The sequence below is a fragment of the Schistocerca serialis genome, chromosome 3 (genome assembly GCF_023864345.2).
Source record: "Schistocerca serialis cubense isolate TAMUIC-IGC-003099 chromosome 3, iqSchSeri2.2, whole genome shotgun sequence".
In the NCBI taxonomy this organism is placed as follows: domain Eukaryota; kingdom Metazoa; phylum Arthropoda; class Insecta; order Orthoptera; family Acrididae; genus Schistocerca; species Schistocerca serialis.
Window position 1 is genome coordinate 63,041,303 of NC_064640.1, and position 16,736 is coordinate 63,058,038.

Here is a 16,736-nt window from a genome sequence, read left to right on the forward strand (position 1 = left end):
CATTAACCTGCGATCTTGCAATGTTAACCACTTAAATATGTCACCTAGACAAATGTATTCCCAAAATTTTCTTAGCAGCACTCCGTCTGCAGGCCACAAGTGGCCCATCGGGACCATCCGACCGCCGTGTCATCCTCTCAGCTGAGGATGGGGATAGGAGGGGCGTGTGGTCAGCACACCACTCACTCGGTCGTTACGATGGTTTTCTTTGACCGGAGCCGCTACTCTTCGGTCGAGTAGCTCCTCAATTGGCATCACGAGGCTGAGTGCACCCCGAAAACGGCAACAGCGCATGGCGGCCCGGATGGTCACCCACCCAAGTGCCGACCACGCCCGACAGCGCTTAACTTCGGTGATCTCACGGGAACCGGTGTATCCACTGCGGCAAGGCCGTTGCCAAAATTTTCTTACTATACATTAATTATTTTCTGATGCTGCGATGTTTTTTCTGTCAATGTATACTGCTGTCTGCTGGATCTTTGTTGAAACATAATACCATGCCCCTGCAACTGCTGCGATAATTACAGACCTGATATCTGAACGTCTTCCACTCTCATAACAATCACCAAACCTTCCCCAGTCGCCACCAGTAAGTATGGAGCGCTTACATATTCGGTAGGCTGGCGACTCCTTCTCGTGAAGACGTACTCCAATACGAATTCTTTGCTATGGAGTTCATGTGTTTTGTAAGCGCTGGAGAGCTTGCGTTGAGCGTAATGGAGATTTTATGGTAAATTGACACAATTCGTCCCGCTAGGGTACAATGAATAATTTTCGAGTTAAAAAGTATTTAGGCTTTTCATTTGACTCGGCCTCTCAGAAATACAGAAACCTTGTTTACTATGAACTGCTAAAACCGTAATCAGAAGGACGATTACTGAGGAAGAATAGTCTGTGTACTGAGCCAAGTAGTTGCAGAAACTGGAAATAAGATTTTCGCACTGATGGGTGTTAATGCTCTTACTCTTGGTACAGGCAGTTTCTGATACCAACAACACATTTCGCACATTCAGGGCATAGGTTTGAATTTGGTAGGGATGGTGTAAAATTGAGGACGCTGCTTTTCTTAGTATACGTAACTAATCTGGTCTCCATTTATAAAATGTATTAGTGTATTCACCGATCATTTCTGAGTATTTTGGTAAAAGAGATCTGAGGTCCCCGGTGACGTTTTGTTTTATTTCTTATCCCATTTATCTTTATACCCGTATTACACCGAAAATATCAGCACATCGTTGTAAATGACGACGATCTGATACACAGCTATGTGGAAGAAGTGGCCGACGAGCACCTGGTGTAGAGTTTCACCGAATTCAATGTAAGAGCGGCAGAACGGCGCCATGCTCACCTGTTCTCGCAGCGGGGCCAACAACATCACAAACTTGTGCATCTGTTCAAATGGCTCTGAGCACTATGGAACTCAACTGCTGAGGTCATTAGTCCCCTAGAACTTAGAACTAGTTGAACCTAACTAACCTAAGGACATCACAAACATCCATGCCCGAGGCAGGATTCGAACCTGCGACCGTAGCGGTCTTGCGGTTCCAGACTGCAGCGCCTTTAACCGCACGGTCACTTCGGCCGGCGCTTGTGCATCTGTCTGGGGATTGTTGCATTACTCGCTGTTTCGTGTTTTACGTTTTGGTGATTGTATGTTACACGCTTTTGTATTTTTACAGAAACAACAGTCACTGGAATAACGAAACGAATAGCTCACAATTATATTGCAACTCCGTACCAAGTCACTGGATACCATGGTTCCCTTACACCAAAATACTAGATAAACGTGCCTAAACAACTTCGCAAGTTTTGTCGGCGAAATTCAGATTCATACTGTACCTGTGAGTATGAGGTTCCTTGTTTTAATTTCTGGGTATCAAATGTTACTATAGTATATGAGTGACAAAAAGTCACCTTCACCTTCTTCTAAAGAAAATCTTTGCCTGAAACTTTTCCTTCAGTACGTATTTTAAATTAAATGAGTGTTGACTCAGCCTGTTTTTTATCACTTCTGCTGCGATATGCAGCGGTTTTTTGTCACAATAATCATATAGCTCTTGCTCAAGCAATTTACTCTTCATTCAGTCATTCGCAACTAGCTGATTTCTATTTTCTATATTTGTATTTCTAGCGCTTCAAATTTATTCATTTACTGTAACTCGAGTGCTTAAGACACACCCAAAAATATTTCAAATGATGTTTTTTCTGACGGAAGAAGGCAACAAGCCATTTGTTTCAACACAAAGGACCGTTAAAAAACATCCCGTGATATAACCATACACGCATATTTACGTATGGTAAATTTGGAAATGAAATCTGCCGTTAGTGATCACAGTTATGAAGTCAGCTAATGGTGTTGCGTTAACGTCAATATTGTGAACAAAGAGTTCGCGACAAAACCTGGCAAGTAGTACACGGTTGTACGATCCTACGCAGCAGATTACATCGAAGTACCTTCACCTCAACAGTAAAGAAAATGTCGATACGCCAAATATTCTATGTTATTAGGAAATGGAAGGTGGGATCTAGCATCCAGGTGGAAGGTTACAGAGAACGCGGCGTTACTTTCTACCAGCAATTGAAGTACGCTCTGGTGTGTGATTTAGGATTCCAACAACTGCAAACTGTATGTTATAATATCTCTTCGTGGAGACTTGCAGTGATGTTTACCGCTGCCGGCCGAGCTTTTCTAGGCGCTACAGTCTGGAACCGTGCGGCCGCTACGGTCGCAGGTTCGAATCCTGCTTCGGGCATGGATGTGTGTGATGTCCTTAGGCTAGTTAGGTTTAAGTAGTTCTAAGTTATAGGGGACTGATGACCTCAGAAGTTAAGTCCCATAGTGCTCAGAGCCACGTGAACCATTTTTTTGTTTACCGCTTACAACTTACATGTTCCTCACAGGCCCGTTGCCACACTAACGATATTTGTCTCTGGAAGATGTATCGAATAAACAGTGTACAAGCAACATTAAATCACAGATCAAAGATTAGAAGAGGAAATAACTGTCGACGACGAACTGTCCAGCATGATTAAGAAACAGTCCTTTGTGGGCAGGTACATGCTTATTAAACGATCGGGGCTACAGATAAAATGTAAGGTCACCAGCTCTTCGTTAAGAAGAATGCATATCCGAGTGCGGGTCGTATAGATCCATAAGCATTATTTGTTTTTTAGTACGTACGAACCCCCTCTCCCTCCCCCCCCCCTCCACACACACACTTAGATAGCTTTTCTCACCTCTGACACAGACATATGAAAAGTTGCGGAGTCAGGGATTCGTGCGATATTATTCTCAATGTCTTGTACGAAATTTGCTTCGAGCAGATAATTAGAGAACCAACTCGAGAAGGATACGTCTTAGACTACCTAGGTGCAATCAGACCTGAACTTATCGAATCAGTTACCGTAGAGGAATGTGTCTGTGGTTGTAAGGCTATGGTAGCAACTACGACTACGGGTATGGAAATCAGTGTTAAGAAAGGTATAAATACTTTTGCTTAGCTAGAGAAACCGGGTACAAATTGGAGAATATCTGAGCAGTCAACAACAAATATTCAGTGCTGAGGACAACGACGTGTAGCACAAATGGGAAAAAATTGAAAAGAATCGTTCAATATTGCTAAGACATGTATGCTCTAAGACAGGACTTAAGGGATAGAAAAGACCCACCGTAGCTTAGTAGCCGCGTTAGAAATGTGCTACGTAAACAAAAAGAGCTTCATCACAGATTCACGAGAAGTCTAAACTTAGTTGACAAACTAAAGGTGAACGAAGCAGAAATGAGTTTAAGAAGAGCAATGTGAGAAGCGTTCAGTGACTCTGAAAGTAAAATTTTGCTAACGAAACTGGTTAAAAACCCTAAGAGGTATTCGTCTTACGCAAAATCAGTAAGCTGATCGAAACCATCTATTTAGTCACTAAGTGATTATACGGACACCGAAGGTGAAGATAAGGGATAGAAGGCCAAAATAATGAATTTGGTCTTCGAAAATGGTTGCAGTCATCGCACTAACGGCGAAATGGCAGATACTGAGATTTCGGGAGCAACTAAGGTTACCTAGAGATTGGAAACAAGTGCACGTCATTTCCGTTTCCAAGAAGAATCGTAGAACAGATGCACATAATTATAAGTCTATATCGTTGACGCCAATCTGTTGTAGAATTATGGAATACGTTTTATGCTCAAGAATTACATTTTTGGATAACGAAAATCTCCTCTATAAAAATAAACGTACATACGTACCTACTCCTTGGCGCTACAGCCCATGTAGGGCCTTGGCCTCTGTGACGATCATAGCCCAGTCTTGACAATCTTCTGCTCGTTTCCTCCATCTTCTTACTCCCATCTTTCCCAGATCATTTTCCACGTCCTCTAGCCTTCGTTTCCGGGGTCTCTCCCTGCTCTTTCTGCCACCTGGGTTTCCTTTGAAGACCTTCTTGACAGATATATCCACCGGCATTAGCTCTACATGGCCCAGCCATCTCATTCTGATGTACTTGATTTCCGTAACTAAGTCAGCACTACTGTACGGTTGTCCCAATTCCTCGTTTCTCCATATTCTCCACTGCCCCGCCTGAATCACAGTTCCAAAAATCTTTCTTAACGTTTTCCTCCCCCATCTTCTTCAGAAATCCTCTTCTATACACCTCAAAAAAAGTTTTATATCACCTCGGTTCCCAGCGTTCCGGAACCCGTACAGAAAATTGGAATAGAGATCAACATAAACATCATTTCCGCCCTTTTTATTGCTCATGAAAACCACACATTGCATGTTGTACCACCGTACAGCGAGACCTTCAGAGGTGGTGGTCGAGATTGCTGTACACACCGGTACCTCTAATACCCAGCAGCACGTCCTGTTGCATTGATGCATACCTGTATTCGTCGTGGTATACTATCCACAGGTTCATCAAGGCACTGTTGGTCCAGATTGTCCCACTCCTCAACGGCGATTCGGCGTAGATACCTCAGAGTGATTGGTGGGTCATGTCGTCCATAAACAGCCCTTTTCACTCTATCCCAGGCATGTTCGATAAGGTTAATATCTGCAGAACATGCTGACAACTCTAATCGAGCGATGTCGTCATCCTGAAGAAAGTCATTCTACATCTACATCTACATCCATACTCCGCAAGCCACCTGACGGTGTGTGGCGGAGGGTACCTTGAGTACCTCTATCGGTTCTCCCTTCTATTCCATTCTCGTGCACGATAGGGCTGCGAATTGTCGTCAATGAAGATGAATGCCTCGCCAATATGCTGCTGATATGGTTGCACTGTCGGTCGGAGGATGGCATTCACGTATCGTACAGCCGTTACGGCACCTTCCATGACCACCGTCGGCGAACGTCAGCTCCATATAACGCCACCCCAAAACAGCAGGGAACCTCCACCTTACTACACTCGCTGGACAGTGTGTCTAAGGCGTTCAGCGTGACCGGGTTGATTCCAAACACGTCTCCGATGATTGTCTGGTTGAAGGCCTATGCGACACTCATCGCTGAAGAGAACGTGATGCCAATCCTGAGTGGTCCATTCGGCATGTTGTCGGGTCCATCTGTACCGTGCTGCATGGTGTCGTGGTTGAAAAGATGGAATTCGCCATGGATGTCGGGAGTGAAGTTGCACATCATGCAGCCTATTGAGCACAATTTGAGTCGTAACACGACGTCCTGTGGCATTATTTAACATGGTGTCGTTGCTGTCAGGTTTCCTCCAAGCCATAATCTGTAGGTAGAGGTCATCCACTGCAGTAGTAGCCCTTGGGCAGCCTGAGCGAGGCATGTCATCGACAGTTCCTGCCTCTATGTATCTCCTTGTCTGAACAACATCGCTTTGGTTTACTCCGATACGCCTGGACACTTCCCTTGTTGAGAGCCGTTTCTGGCACAAAGTAACATCGCGGACGCGATCGAACAGCGATACTGACCGTCTAGGCGAACTGCAGAAAGCATTCCTCCTGGTGGAATGACTGGAACTGATCGGCTGTCACCCCCCCCCCCCCCCCCCTTGTCTAATAGGTGCTGCTCATGCATGATTGTTTACATCTTTGAGCGGGGTTAGTGGTTAGTGACATGTCTGAACAGTCAAAGGGACTGTGTCTGTGATACAATATCGCCAGTCAACATCAATCTTCAGGAGTCCTGGGAACGGGGGTGATGCAAAACTTTTTTTGATGTGTATATTACCAACGTTGTCCATGTTTCTGAGCCATACATTACCGCCGGCCTTATGACCGTTCCCCTTCGATTTTCTGCTCATGCTACGTGACTGAAAGATCTTAATCACAACCCAGTAAGCTCTATCTCCCACAGCAATCATTGCTTTAATTTCTTCTCTTTTACTGTTATTCTCCATAACCAGCACTCCCTGGTATTGGAATTTCTCACATCTCTCACAATTGCCACCATTCAGCTTAATATATTTTACTTTAACAAGAGTATTTTTCTTGACTGCAACGAGATACTGTGTTTTGGTGTTGTTTACTCGGAGTCCCTAAAGTTCTGCCTCCTTTTCTATTCTGCCAAATCCTCCCAACTCTTTCAGTCTTATAGACAGGACACAAACATCATCGGCATATGCTAGATTTTGGTTGATACGGTTAAACAGAGTGCCAATCTCCACGCTTCGTATCACTCTCTTCAACACTATGCTGACCTCAAATTCTTCAGAGAGTTTTCCTTCGACTTTTACTTGATATTTTGCGCTGGTGAGGATGATTGGTACCAGTCTGATTAGTTTATATGGGAAGTACATCAGGGTCTCATATGGCATTTTCCTTTTAACACTATCATTGGCCTGTTTGGAGTCTACGAAAAGCTGATGTACATCCGCATTGTATTCATAACATTTGTCCATTATTTGCCTTTTAGTGAAGATCTGGTCAGTTGTTGATCTGTTTCTTCCAAACACTGGAAGTCTCCAAGTACTTCTGTAAGTGGAGCAAGTCATATAGCAATGACTTTGGCTAATACGTATACGACACTGACTAAAGCGATACCATGGTAGTGCTCACAATTTGATTTGTCCTTCTTCTTATGAATAGGAAAATTAATGGCCAAGTTCCACTCGTCTGGCATCACTTCGTTCTCCCATGTTTCATCTATCATTTGATGGACTGTCTTGTTAGACGATCTACTTCGTATTCATCATTTCTGAGGAAATGTTATCATTACCTGAGGGCTTATTATTTTTTATTGCCTGTTTAACTTCCTCTGTTGTTGGTGTGAGTACAGGTACTTCATCCTGACTAACATTTTGTCGAGGTTGGTCGTTCTCTGTTTCACTTCCTTCCAGTACTTCTCCCTCTGTAGTGAGGATCTGCAGCTCACTGAAATATTCAGCCCACTGGTCTAACATCTGTTCTCCCCCTCCTATAAAATTTCCTTCTTTATCCCTACAGAAGACGGGACGTGATTGAAAGACTTCCTTCAGTTCCTGAATTCTCTTGTAGAATTTCCTTAATTTTTGGTCGTTATATTCTTCTAGCTCCATAATCCATTTCTTCTCTGTCGTTTATTTCTTTTACAATTTATGTCTGTATCTCTCCCTTTCTTCATGAATTCTGTATTAGCTCGTGTTGCCCTTTTATCATTTTCTTTGTTACCTCATATCTCTCTACCACCGAGTTTTTACAGTCTTCATCAAACCATGCTGCCCTTTGAACCATTTCTTTTATACTTAAACTACTTCTGCAGTTTTTTGTAGAAAGTACCGGAGCGAAGTGCAGTATGACGAAAGATAGAAATAGAGACGGATTACGCAAACAGATCTTGCGAAACTCAGCTCGCTCTGTTCAAAAATGGTTCAAATGGCTCTGAGCACTATGGGACTTAACTTCTGAGGTCATCAGTACCCTAGAACTTAGAACTACTTAAACCCAACTAACCTAAGGTCATCACACACATCCACGCTCGAGGCAGGGTTCGAACATGCGACCGTAGCGGTCGCGCCGTTCCAGACTGAAAAGCCTAGAACCGCTCGGCCACATCGGCCGGCTAAAGAAGAAGACTGACCACTTATGTTGGTGTTGTATTAACTTGTGATGGGAGTGGAAGAAAGAGGAATGAAGAATTAAACAGATTGGTGAATGTGTTAAAAGGGTATGGAGTAACTGTGAAGATACAGAAGCTGTTCTCCCAAACTCCAGCTTCTCCCAGTCAAGTCTATGGAATTCGGATGCTTAACCATATACTGAATTTGAGTGGATGGCATGTCAGTCATTCCGAATAAAATGTTTAGTTTATTTGAAGTGTCTATAGACACATTTGTCCTACAGCAGCTGTTTTACCTTTAAGAAGCATTCAGGCGTCTCCAGGCAAAGGTTAGCCAAGTATTTTTCTTTAAATCTAAGAAAATTAATACACTGGTTTCTTCTTTTACGTGAATAAGGCTGCTTATCATTACGAAGTATGAACGACCGACACTTCTGTATCGACTTTGACAAGTAAACAGCAACGGCGATGGTTTAAATGGAAAACTGCCTGACGAAACTATAGTTGTTTCCGAAAAAACTTGGAAACGTACATACATTTGAAATAGTTTCCCTAAGCCCCATCTGTTGCGCCAATAGCTGTCATATGCCGTAGTTCCACATGCAAAAATCGTAACTGACCCTGAATATATGTCGTATCGGAAATGAGGTTTTATCTTTAAAGCGAAGACCTGTCTTGCTGCACGTAACGGCAGATCATGGCATGAGAACTCCTCTAGGCATTTTTTACACCCCAACAGCCGACTCTGGCAGCATTACTTTCCAATTTTGCTACGTTCTTCGGATTCTTTTATGGAAGGTTTCAGTCTCACTGTTAACAAGCACTATGTCATTGTAATTATCTTTGTAAGAGCTATTGAATGCAGTTATGAAAAGTATACAGTTCCATTAAAAAGCCGCACTTGTTTCAATATCTCGGTTGATACCAGAATTCAGATCGTTATCCAAACAATACGTTAGCTTCGCTTAGGATTATGTCACGTGCGTAAAATTCTCGTCTTGATGTTTGAAACCGTTCACGAAATAAATTGGCTGTTATTTCTTATGTCACTCATCCCGTTATATATAATGAAAAATTAAGGGCCTGTAACATTCCCTTGGGGTACACCCGACAGTTATTTTTATGTTTGAAGACTTCTATCCGTTGAGAATGACATGCTGTGTTCTGTTTGCTAGAAACCTTCTATCAATCACACAACTGGCCTGATGTTCCGTAAGATCTTATTTCGTTCATTAGGTGCTAGTGCGGGATTGTATTAGATTGTTTCTTTGTTATTTTATTTATTTTTTATTTTTATTTTTACTTTTTTTTTACCGGTAAGTAACTGAAACTAGTAAGTACACTCATTGGGTCGAGTTGGGGACGCACATAACAAAAAACATGCTTATAGTTGCAGCAAAGGGCATAAAGAAAGAGAGCAAAGTGTGAGGCTAAGGAAGCCATGAAACAAAACGTAAGGGTGGAATCCATACCACCATTAACCGGTACTACATCTTGCACCGGATGGGAAACAAAAACTGCGAAGAACTTCTCGAATTGGGGACAAAAAGAGGAAATGGGGCAAATACTGCTATAGAGTGCGAGACGTCACGACGAAACTCTCCATCTGCTGTATCATCCAGGTATGACTTCTCGTAATGACCAAGCTGGATCCCACGTCGTACCGTGTAGTGTTCTATCATCGTCTTGTAATTTTAGCTTCTCTTACCTGTGATGTTCCAGCTACGTGGAGGGTCGTGGGACGCACTCCACAAATAATTAAAAAAATATTGTCGATACCTTGGGTTACGGAGGATCTTGCAATGTCGCTCCTGCAAATAGTTCCAAACGTCTAAAGAGTCCTTAGTGCCGTCATGAAACAAATAATGCACTCTATGTCCACGAAGTTACGTCATGGCATTAGTTTTCGTGCTTGGGTAATACGTCTCAACCGGGAATAAGATAGTCTTGGGATCGATATGATTCGACGTCACTAGAAGGAAGTATATTGACATTTGCTTCACTAAGTGCCACTCTGCCTTAGAATCGCCACAGCTAAGACGGTGTTCACCGTTGTCTTGAACGCCACAGCTCGTGCACGTGGGTGAGTCCACCATGTGGATCGCATGTGGCCTTGATCTGGCCACCTGCTTACCGTTGACAGTGATATACCACATCGCCGTGACGCCAGTGTCCAGTGCTACGTGGTGAATTGTCCTCCACACTACTCGCCAGTTGACGTTCGGGTGCTTCCTCTCCACGACGTTATCGGTTCGTCCACGTTGCAGGACCCACAAACCGTCTTCGCTGTCTCCAGTTGACTCGATGGTAAGGCAAGTCGTACGTAACTGAGTTCGAGGTAAAAGACCGATGTAGAAGAGTGACGAGGGGACGTGGTGTATCGGCACAGATGGCAACAGGGAGGGCGGTGCTGGCTCTTCTATCAACAAACTCGTCAGACCGTCCGGACGGCGGTGCCATAGTTTGACTAACGCGCTCACGAATAGGGCGACCGCTCTGTCATGAAAGTGATAAAGACCAAGCCCTCCCCGATCCGGGAGAAGGGTGAGAGTCTCATATTTGATCTTGAAAAGCATTCCTGAACTCACGAAGGACCCAAAAGCTGCCAGTATACGGTGAGCTAACATCACCTGTATAGGTAATATCTGGGCGATGTGCGGAATGCGTGACGCTAGATGTGTGTTGACATACTGGGTCCGTTGGACGCCCGCATCTCGTGGTCGTGCCGTAGCGTTCTCGCTTCCCACGCCCGGGTTCCCGGGTTCGATTCCCGGCGGGGTCAGGGATTTTCTCTGCCTCGTGATGGCTGGGTGTTTTGTGCTGTCCTTAGGTTAGTTAGGTTTAAGTAGTTCTAAGTTCTAGGGGACTGATGACCATAGCTGTTAAGTCCCATAGTGCTCAGAGCCATTTGAACCATTTTTTTTTCCGTTGGACGATATCCAGGGCTCGTAGGCTGTTGTTGGCTATCCCAGTCCGAACATTTCGTAAAAGTCGTCGAAAGTTGTCGGCAGCGGTTCGTCGTATATCGTCTGTGAAATCAATACCGAGGCATTTCGAAGCATCTCTGAGCTGTAAGTGGGTGACGCTGTCCTCAGACAGTCCGACCCCGATGTTCATCGCCACCGATTTTGCGACGTTGATACGACTACAAGTGGCCATGCTGTATGTCGCTATCCAATTCAGTACGCTGGCGGTGTGGTCGCCGTTGCGGATGACGATCACCAGGTCGTCAGCGTATGCATTGGAAAGTGTGGCCTCGTAACGTCATACCCATTAGTCGCTGGCGCAGGCCGCATAGGAGTGGTTACATGGCCACAGCGTAAAGTAAAGTGGACAGAGGGCAGCCATGGCGTATCGATCGAGAAATGATGAGGAGCTGCGTAGGTCGGCCGTTGACGATTACCTTGGATGTCGCGCCACGGAGTAGTCGCATGACGACAGTGACGAATGGCTGTGGGTACCGCATATGTTGGAGGACCGCTTCAAATAGTCGTGGTCCACGCGATCGAAAGCTTGACTGAAATCGATTGCCGCCAGCGCACCCTTCAGACGACATGCCCTCGCCAGTGAGATCCAGTCACAATATTCACTGACTGCTGTTTGAATATTATTGTCGCCTCCTAATGACGTTTGATCGGGTGAGATGACGTGTCGTAAGCTCTGGTGTATCCCCGCCGCCAACAGTCGAGAAAAGATCTTTAGTCGCATTTCAATAGCGTCAACGAGCGGTAGTCCTCCAGCCGTGAGCCACCGGGCGGTTTGTGAAAAGGAATAATCATCCCTTCTACAAGGGCCGCAGGGAGCGGCACTTCCAAGGATAGTAGCTTGCGACAGATGTCCGTCCATCGAGTGGCTAATAAAAATTGAAAAGTGCGGTGAAATTCCTAGTGGAGGCCATCAAGACCCGTAGACTTGTTGACAGCTCCTTTTCTAATGGCGTCGATCATTTCATCTACCGTAATTTCTTCGATCAAACCCACTTCCATTGCCAGGGTGACAGTGCCGTAAATCGTCTGAGAGACGTCTTCCGGTATTGTCGGATCAGGAGTCTGACCTGAATAGAGCAGGGAATAATGACCGTAGAACGCTGTGTTTATGTCTTGCTGCGTTGTGAGGCGATTAACGTCCTCCGTGTCGATGAAGCGTATCAGCGCTCATTGGCGTCGTTTACGTTCACGAAGTAAGTGGAACATCGACGGGCGTTCGCTCGGTATCCGATCCTGCGTCCTTGAGCGGATGACCACCCCCTCTAGCATATTAGCGATGATCTGAGCCTTAGCACGGTGGCCCGCCTTCTGTCGTTCCGGAGACGGCGCCATAGCATCGCAGTCGTGCAGTACCCTGAAGTATATATCGAGTGTATGTCTACGCCAAGCAGCGTGGTCGCGACCATAGGTTATCAATGATCGCCTCAGTGCCGGTTTGGCGCAGTCCAACCACCAGCGGATCGTTGTGGGATATGCACGGAGGCGATTTTCACACGAATGCCACGTATCCTCAACGGCTTGGCGGCAATCCGGGTACGACAGGTGAGCAATGTTTAATTTCCAAGGCTGCGGCTTCTCCACACTTGTTGCTGCCGCAGGATGACGGCACAAATGTAAGCTGAATGGTCCGAGAAAGCTGCAGGCCACAGTTCCGCATCCTGTGTTCCAGCGGCGAGAGAGCGTGAGACATAAATCCGGTCGATGCGACTGGAAGAGTGATTCGTGAAGTGTGTGAATCCCGGTTGGTGGCCGTGAAGATGTCCCAGAGTGTCCACCATCTACAGGTCTCGGATTAGCGTCTCGAGTTCCGGGCACGGATTATGTCATGGGAGTTGCTCTCTGGGCGCCAGTATGCAATTGTAGTCACCTCCAAACACCAGATGGTCGTGGCGGCCTTGGAAGAGCAGGGCGATGTCTTCCGCAAAGAATCGTGAACGTTCGCGACTTTTGTCCGTCACCAGAAGGGGCGTAGATATTGATAAGGCGGACACCTAGTACTGTGACTGCCATTCCTCTTTCCTCAGGCAGAAAGAGGATATCCTCCGCCACTATCCCTTCCCGAAGAAGTACAGCGACACCGCTGCCTGTGGGGGAAGCTGGAGAGACGCAAGCATCGTACAGTTGCTGAAGAAGGGCTATCTCGATGGAAGCAAAATTTCAACATATCCTGAAGCAAGGATAACTTAGCGCGCGTCCGTATAGTGTTGATGTTTATAGTCGCAACGCGATAAGTTTGAGGTCTATCCATAGCACCCGTTTTTGTGGCGGCGTTCGTAGCGACAAACAGTTCGCTGTAGAAACGGCTTACGAAGTCACCGCCACACTTTTAATAGCGGGCCGACCGGTCCGCTGGAACAGTGAACAGAAAGATGAAAACCCAAACACTCTGATTAAATAAAAGTCGGTACTTATCTTTATTAACGAAGATACAGAAACACAGTAGTGAACTCCGTGTCTACAGAAATCTGTCTAGTCGAGTCGGAGCGGCTAGGTCAGCGTCGGCTGACGACAAACAACAACTCTGCTGCGATGAACACACAACTGACTAGCAAGTACACAATTCGGTGGCGAGTATACAACTGAGCGGCGATTACAGAACTGTCCTAGCGCTCGCGACTCCAGCGCTTAAGAAACCAGAAGCCAGCGGTGGCGCGCGCAGACTTGCGGCGATTTCCTGTCTCGCTGGCGCTGCTTATGCGGACGGCGTCCGGACTTTGATGCTGCCAACCTTTTGGCAGCGGGCTCGGGTGGCATTACTGGCTAGGATATAACACCCGTGTTGGCCATCAACACCCTTGTAAGGCTGTCTCGTCGCTGTATCTGACGGTGGAAAAGGATCAACACTGGTGGGGTAAATTCCCCGCGTGTCGTCCGACACGATCGCCAAGGAGTTTTCCTCACCGTCGTCCGTCCAGTCGCCATGAAATACCATCGGCTGTTGGTGGCTGTTTTGAGGCTGCTGCGGCACTCGGCGGAGACTCCTTCGGCGCTACTGGCCTGGAATCGGCAGCGGCTGTCTGCTTGTGATCCTGCTGTTCCGTCGGGTCGGAGGGGCTGAAGCCGCCACGACGGTGATCTGTTGGGTAGGATCTTACTGCGGCCTCTGTACTGCCGGTATCGTCGGTGGAGTGTCCACAGTCCATGTCAAACGATCGCCGCCGTTTCTTGTGTTTCAGCGGGGAACGCTGTTTACAGACGTGTGTTTCAGTATCCCAATGTTGGTAGATTTCTTCAGCTGCTCCGGTGTCTGGAAGAAAAGCCACTGTCGGCACAACCCGTGGGTCAATGTCCATCCTGGCATCCGTGCTTTCTTGCAAGGTCGGTCGGTGATTATGCGTAGGAGGAGGCGCGGTTGCAGAGGCCGGATCCGGTACTGCAGAATCCATCATGGCCTCGACATCGGCGGCCGATATCGGACGAATGTGGTCAGTATCGGAAAGGTTCAAATGGTTCAAATGGCTCTGATCACTATGGGACTTAACGGCTGAGGTCATCAGTCCCCTAGAACTTAGAACTACTTAAACCTAACTACCTAAGGGTATCACACACATCCGTGCCCGAGGCAGGATTCGAACCTGCGATCGTAGCGGTCGCGCGGCTCCAGACTGTAGCGCCTAGGACCGCTCGGCCACTCCTGCAGGCTATCGGAGAGGGTTGGTGCCCGTGCTGAGCGGTACGCAGCGACCCAGTACACATCTGACTGCAAGTCTAACTGCGAGTGCGAGTGCCTTGTTGCTATCAAAGCTGGCGTATTTAAAGGAAGCACGAGCGACGTCCTGACGTCATGCTCGTTTGTAATGAACGCATTCGTTCCACTTATACTGCTGATTCATCAGTCGTACTCGCCCTTAGGTGTTCTTGCGACAGAGTTACGTGTTGTTGCGGCAGACTTACGCAAAGTTGTGAAATGCAGTACAGCTGACGCTATACCTCTGTCTTGCACTCTACGAAAGTCTCCGTCTAACACAAACCCGCGTGTTAAGCAATTCTCTCTCGCCTGCTGTGTGTAACCAGGCCATTGCCCCTGCGAGACGACACATTCCGATATATGTACAATCCTCCTACCTCTGGCTCTCGGCATAGGCAACGAAACTCTGACAATATTCTACGTTTCCAACTCTTTACTATTCCGCGACACTACACATCCCCCTCCTTTAAGAAAATTCGTCCCGAATTTTACTATTCTGGACTTACTGGTTGTGCACGCCATACTTCCTTATACTCTACAGGTATCTTACAACTACTCCTTCAACACTGTCAAACTTTTCTTTATCCGCTAATAATCTATTTACACTTAATACTGATTCCAATCTTATCATTGGTTATCTGTTTATATTACGTTCCACTATTCCCGTTCAATCCCATAGGTATTTGATGTACGGTTGTTATTTCAGAATGAGACATCTTTTTCCGTATACAAAAGTAAGTTGCACAAATAAACACTAGAACTAAGATTATACTAGTCGTTCACACACCAAATATAATTGTGTTTTGCTTACGTTTCTCCCGATATTGCTGCACGTGCTGCAGTAGTTGATTAACTGAGATCTGCTCTTTTTCTGCGATAATCAGGCTATCTAAAGATTGTAGCACTGTGGAATCCAAGGACTCGTTAATAAACGTTAGGTACTGGCGAGGCAACATGTGTGTTGGTTCCTCTGGATAATACAAGATAGGCTGTGTCACGTTAATCATTGTTGTACCCGAGAAAGTGCCATTAATCAATAACCCACTGCCCTGCAATTCAAGCTTTGATATATCTGTCAATCTACCATTTCTGTAACAAGTGGCAACTACGGTCGCTAGTTCGATCACAGAGTAAATCCAATGTTCCCCGATTTTCTGAAATTTCGGTCTCGGAAGTAACACCTTCTTTTCGCATTCTAAGGTTCCCATATTCCCCAAGAACAACTGCATCTCACACGAATGATTGTGGGTTGCCACCCCCATTGCTGGACATATAAAAACACTTCCCCTGAAACAGTCTGTCTTCGTATTGACACTAACAACACTTCCCGAGTTTGCAATTGAACTTCCTCTCTTCTCCAAAAGTGTAGCAGTATCAGACTGACGAAAAGTTTCCCGGGCCACATCCTGGCACCGCACCTGAAGGAAAAGGAAGCTATGTCAACCGCTCCCTTCCTTACCACTTCTAAAACACACAAATGACAAATAAAAACTACACATACCCTATTACCTAAAACAATAAACACGACATGTTCCTCCCCGAGGACACTTAGCCGGCCGCGGTGGTCTAGCGGTTCTAGGCGCTCAGTCCGGAACCGCGCGAGTGCTACGGTCGCAGGTTCGAATCGTGCCTCGGGCATGGATGTGTGTGATGTCCTTAGGTTAGTTGGGTTTAAGTAGTTCTAAGTTCTAGGGCACTGATGACCACAGATGTTAAGTCCCATAGTGCTCAGAGTCATTTTTGAGGACACTTAATCTACTTATCCCTAGACCTAAGTGCGTAAAGAACGTTCCTCTGCTGTTCTTTTAGCTTCGGGACCCTCACACCCTTTGTTACTGCTAGAGGAATCTGCGGTAACGCATCCACTGCGCCCTTAAACGGCTTAATCCTATTCACATGAACTACTCACGACTTGGTTGGTAACTGCAACTTTACGTTCACTGGAGACACTATTTCATTTACCTGATACGGTCCAGAATATTTCGTCAAAAACTTCTTCGTTTTACCCTTCGGAACATAAGGAATAGCCAACAACACCCATTGACCAATTCTGTATTGCGGCAGTTT

The 16,736-nt window shown here is 46.0% G+C and overlaps 1 pseudogene; it reads right to left on the reverse strand.

The window, feature by feature from the left end:
* Positions 1-280: 280 nt before the first annotated feature.
* Positions 281-398, reverse strand: LOC126471799 (5S ribosomal RNA; annotated as a pseudogene).
* Between the last annotated feature and the right edge of the window lie 16,338 nt (positions 399-16,736).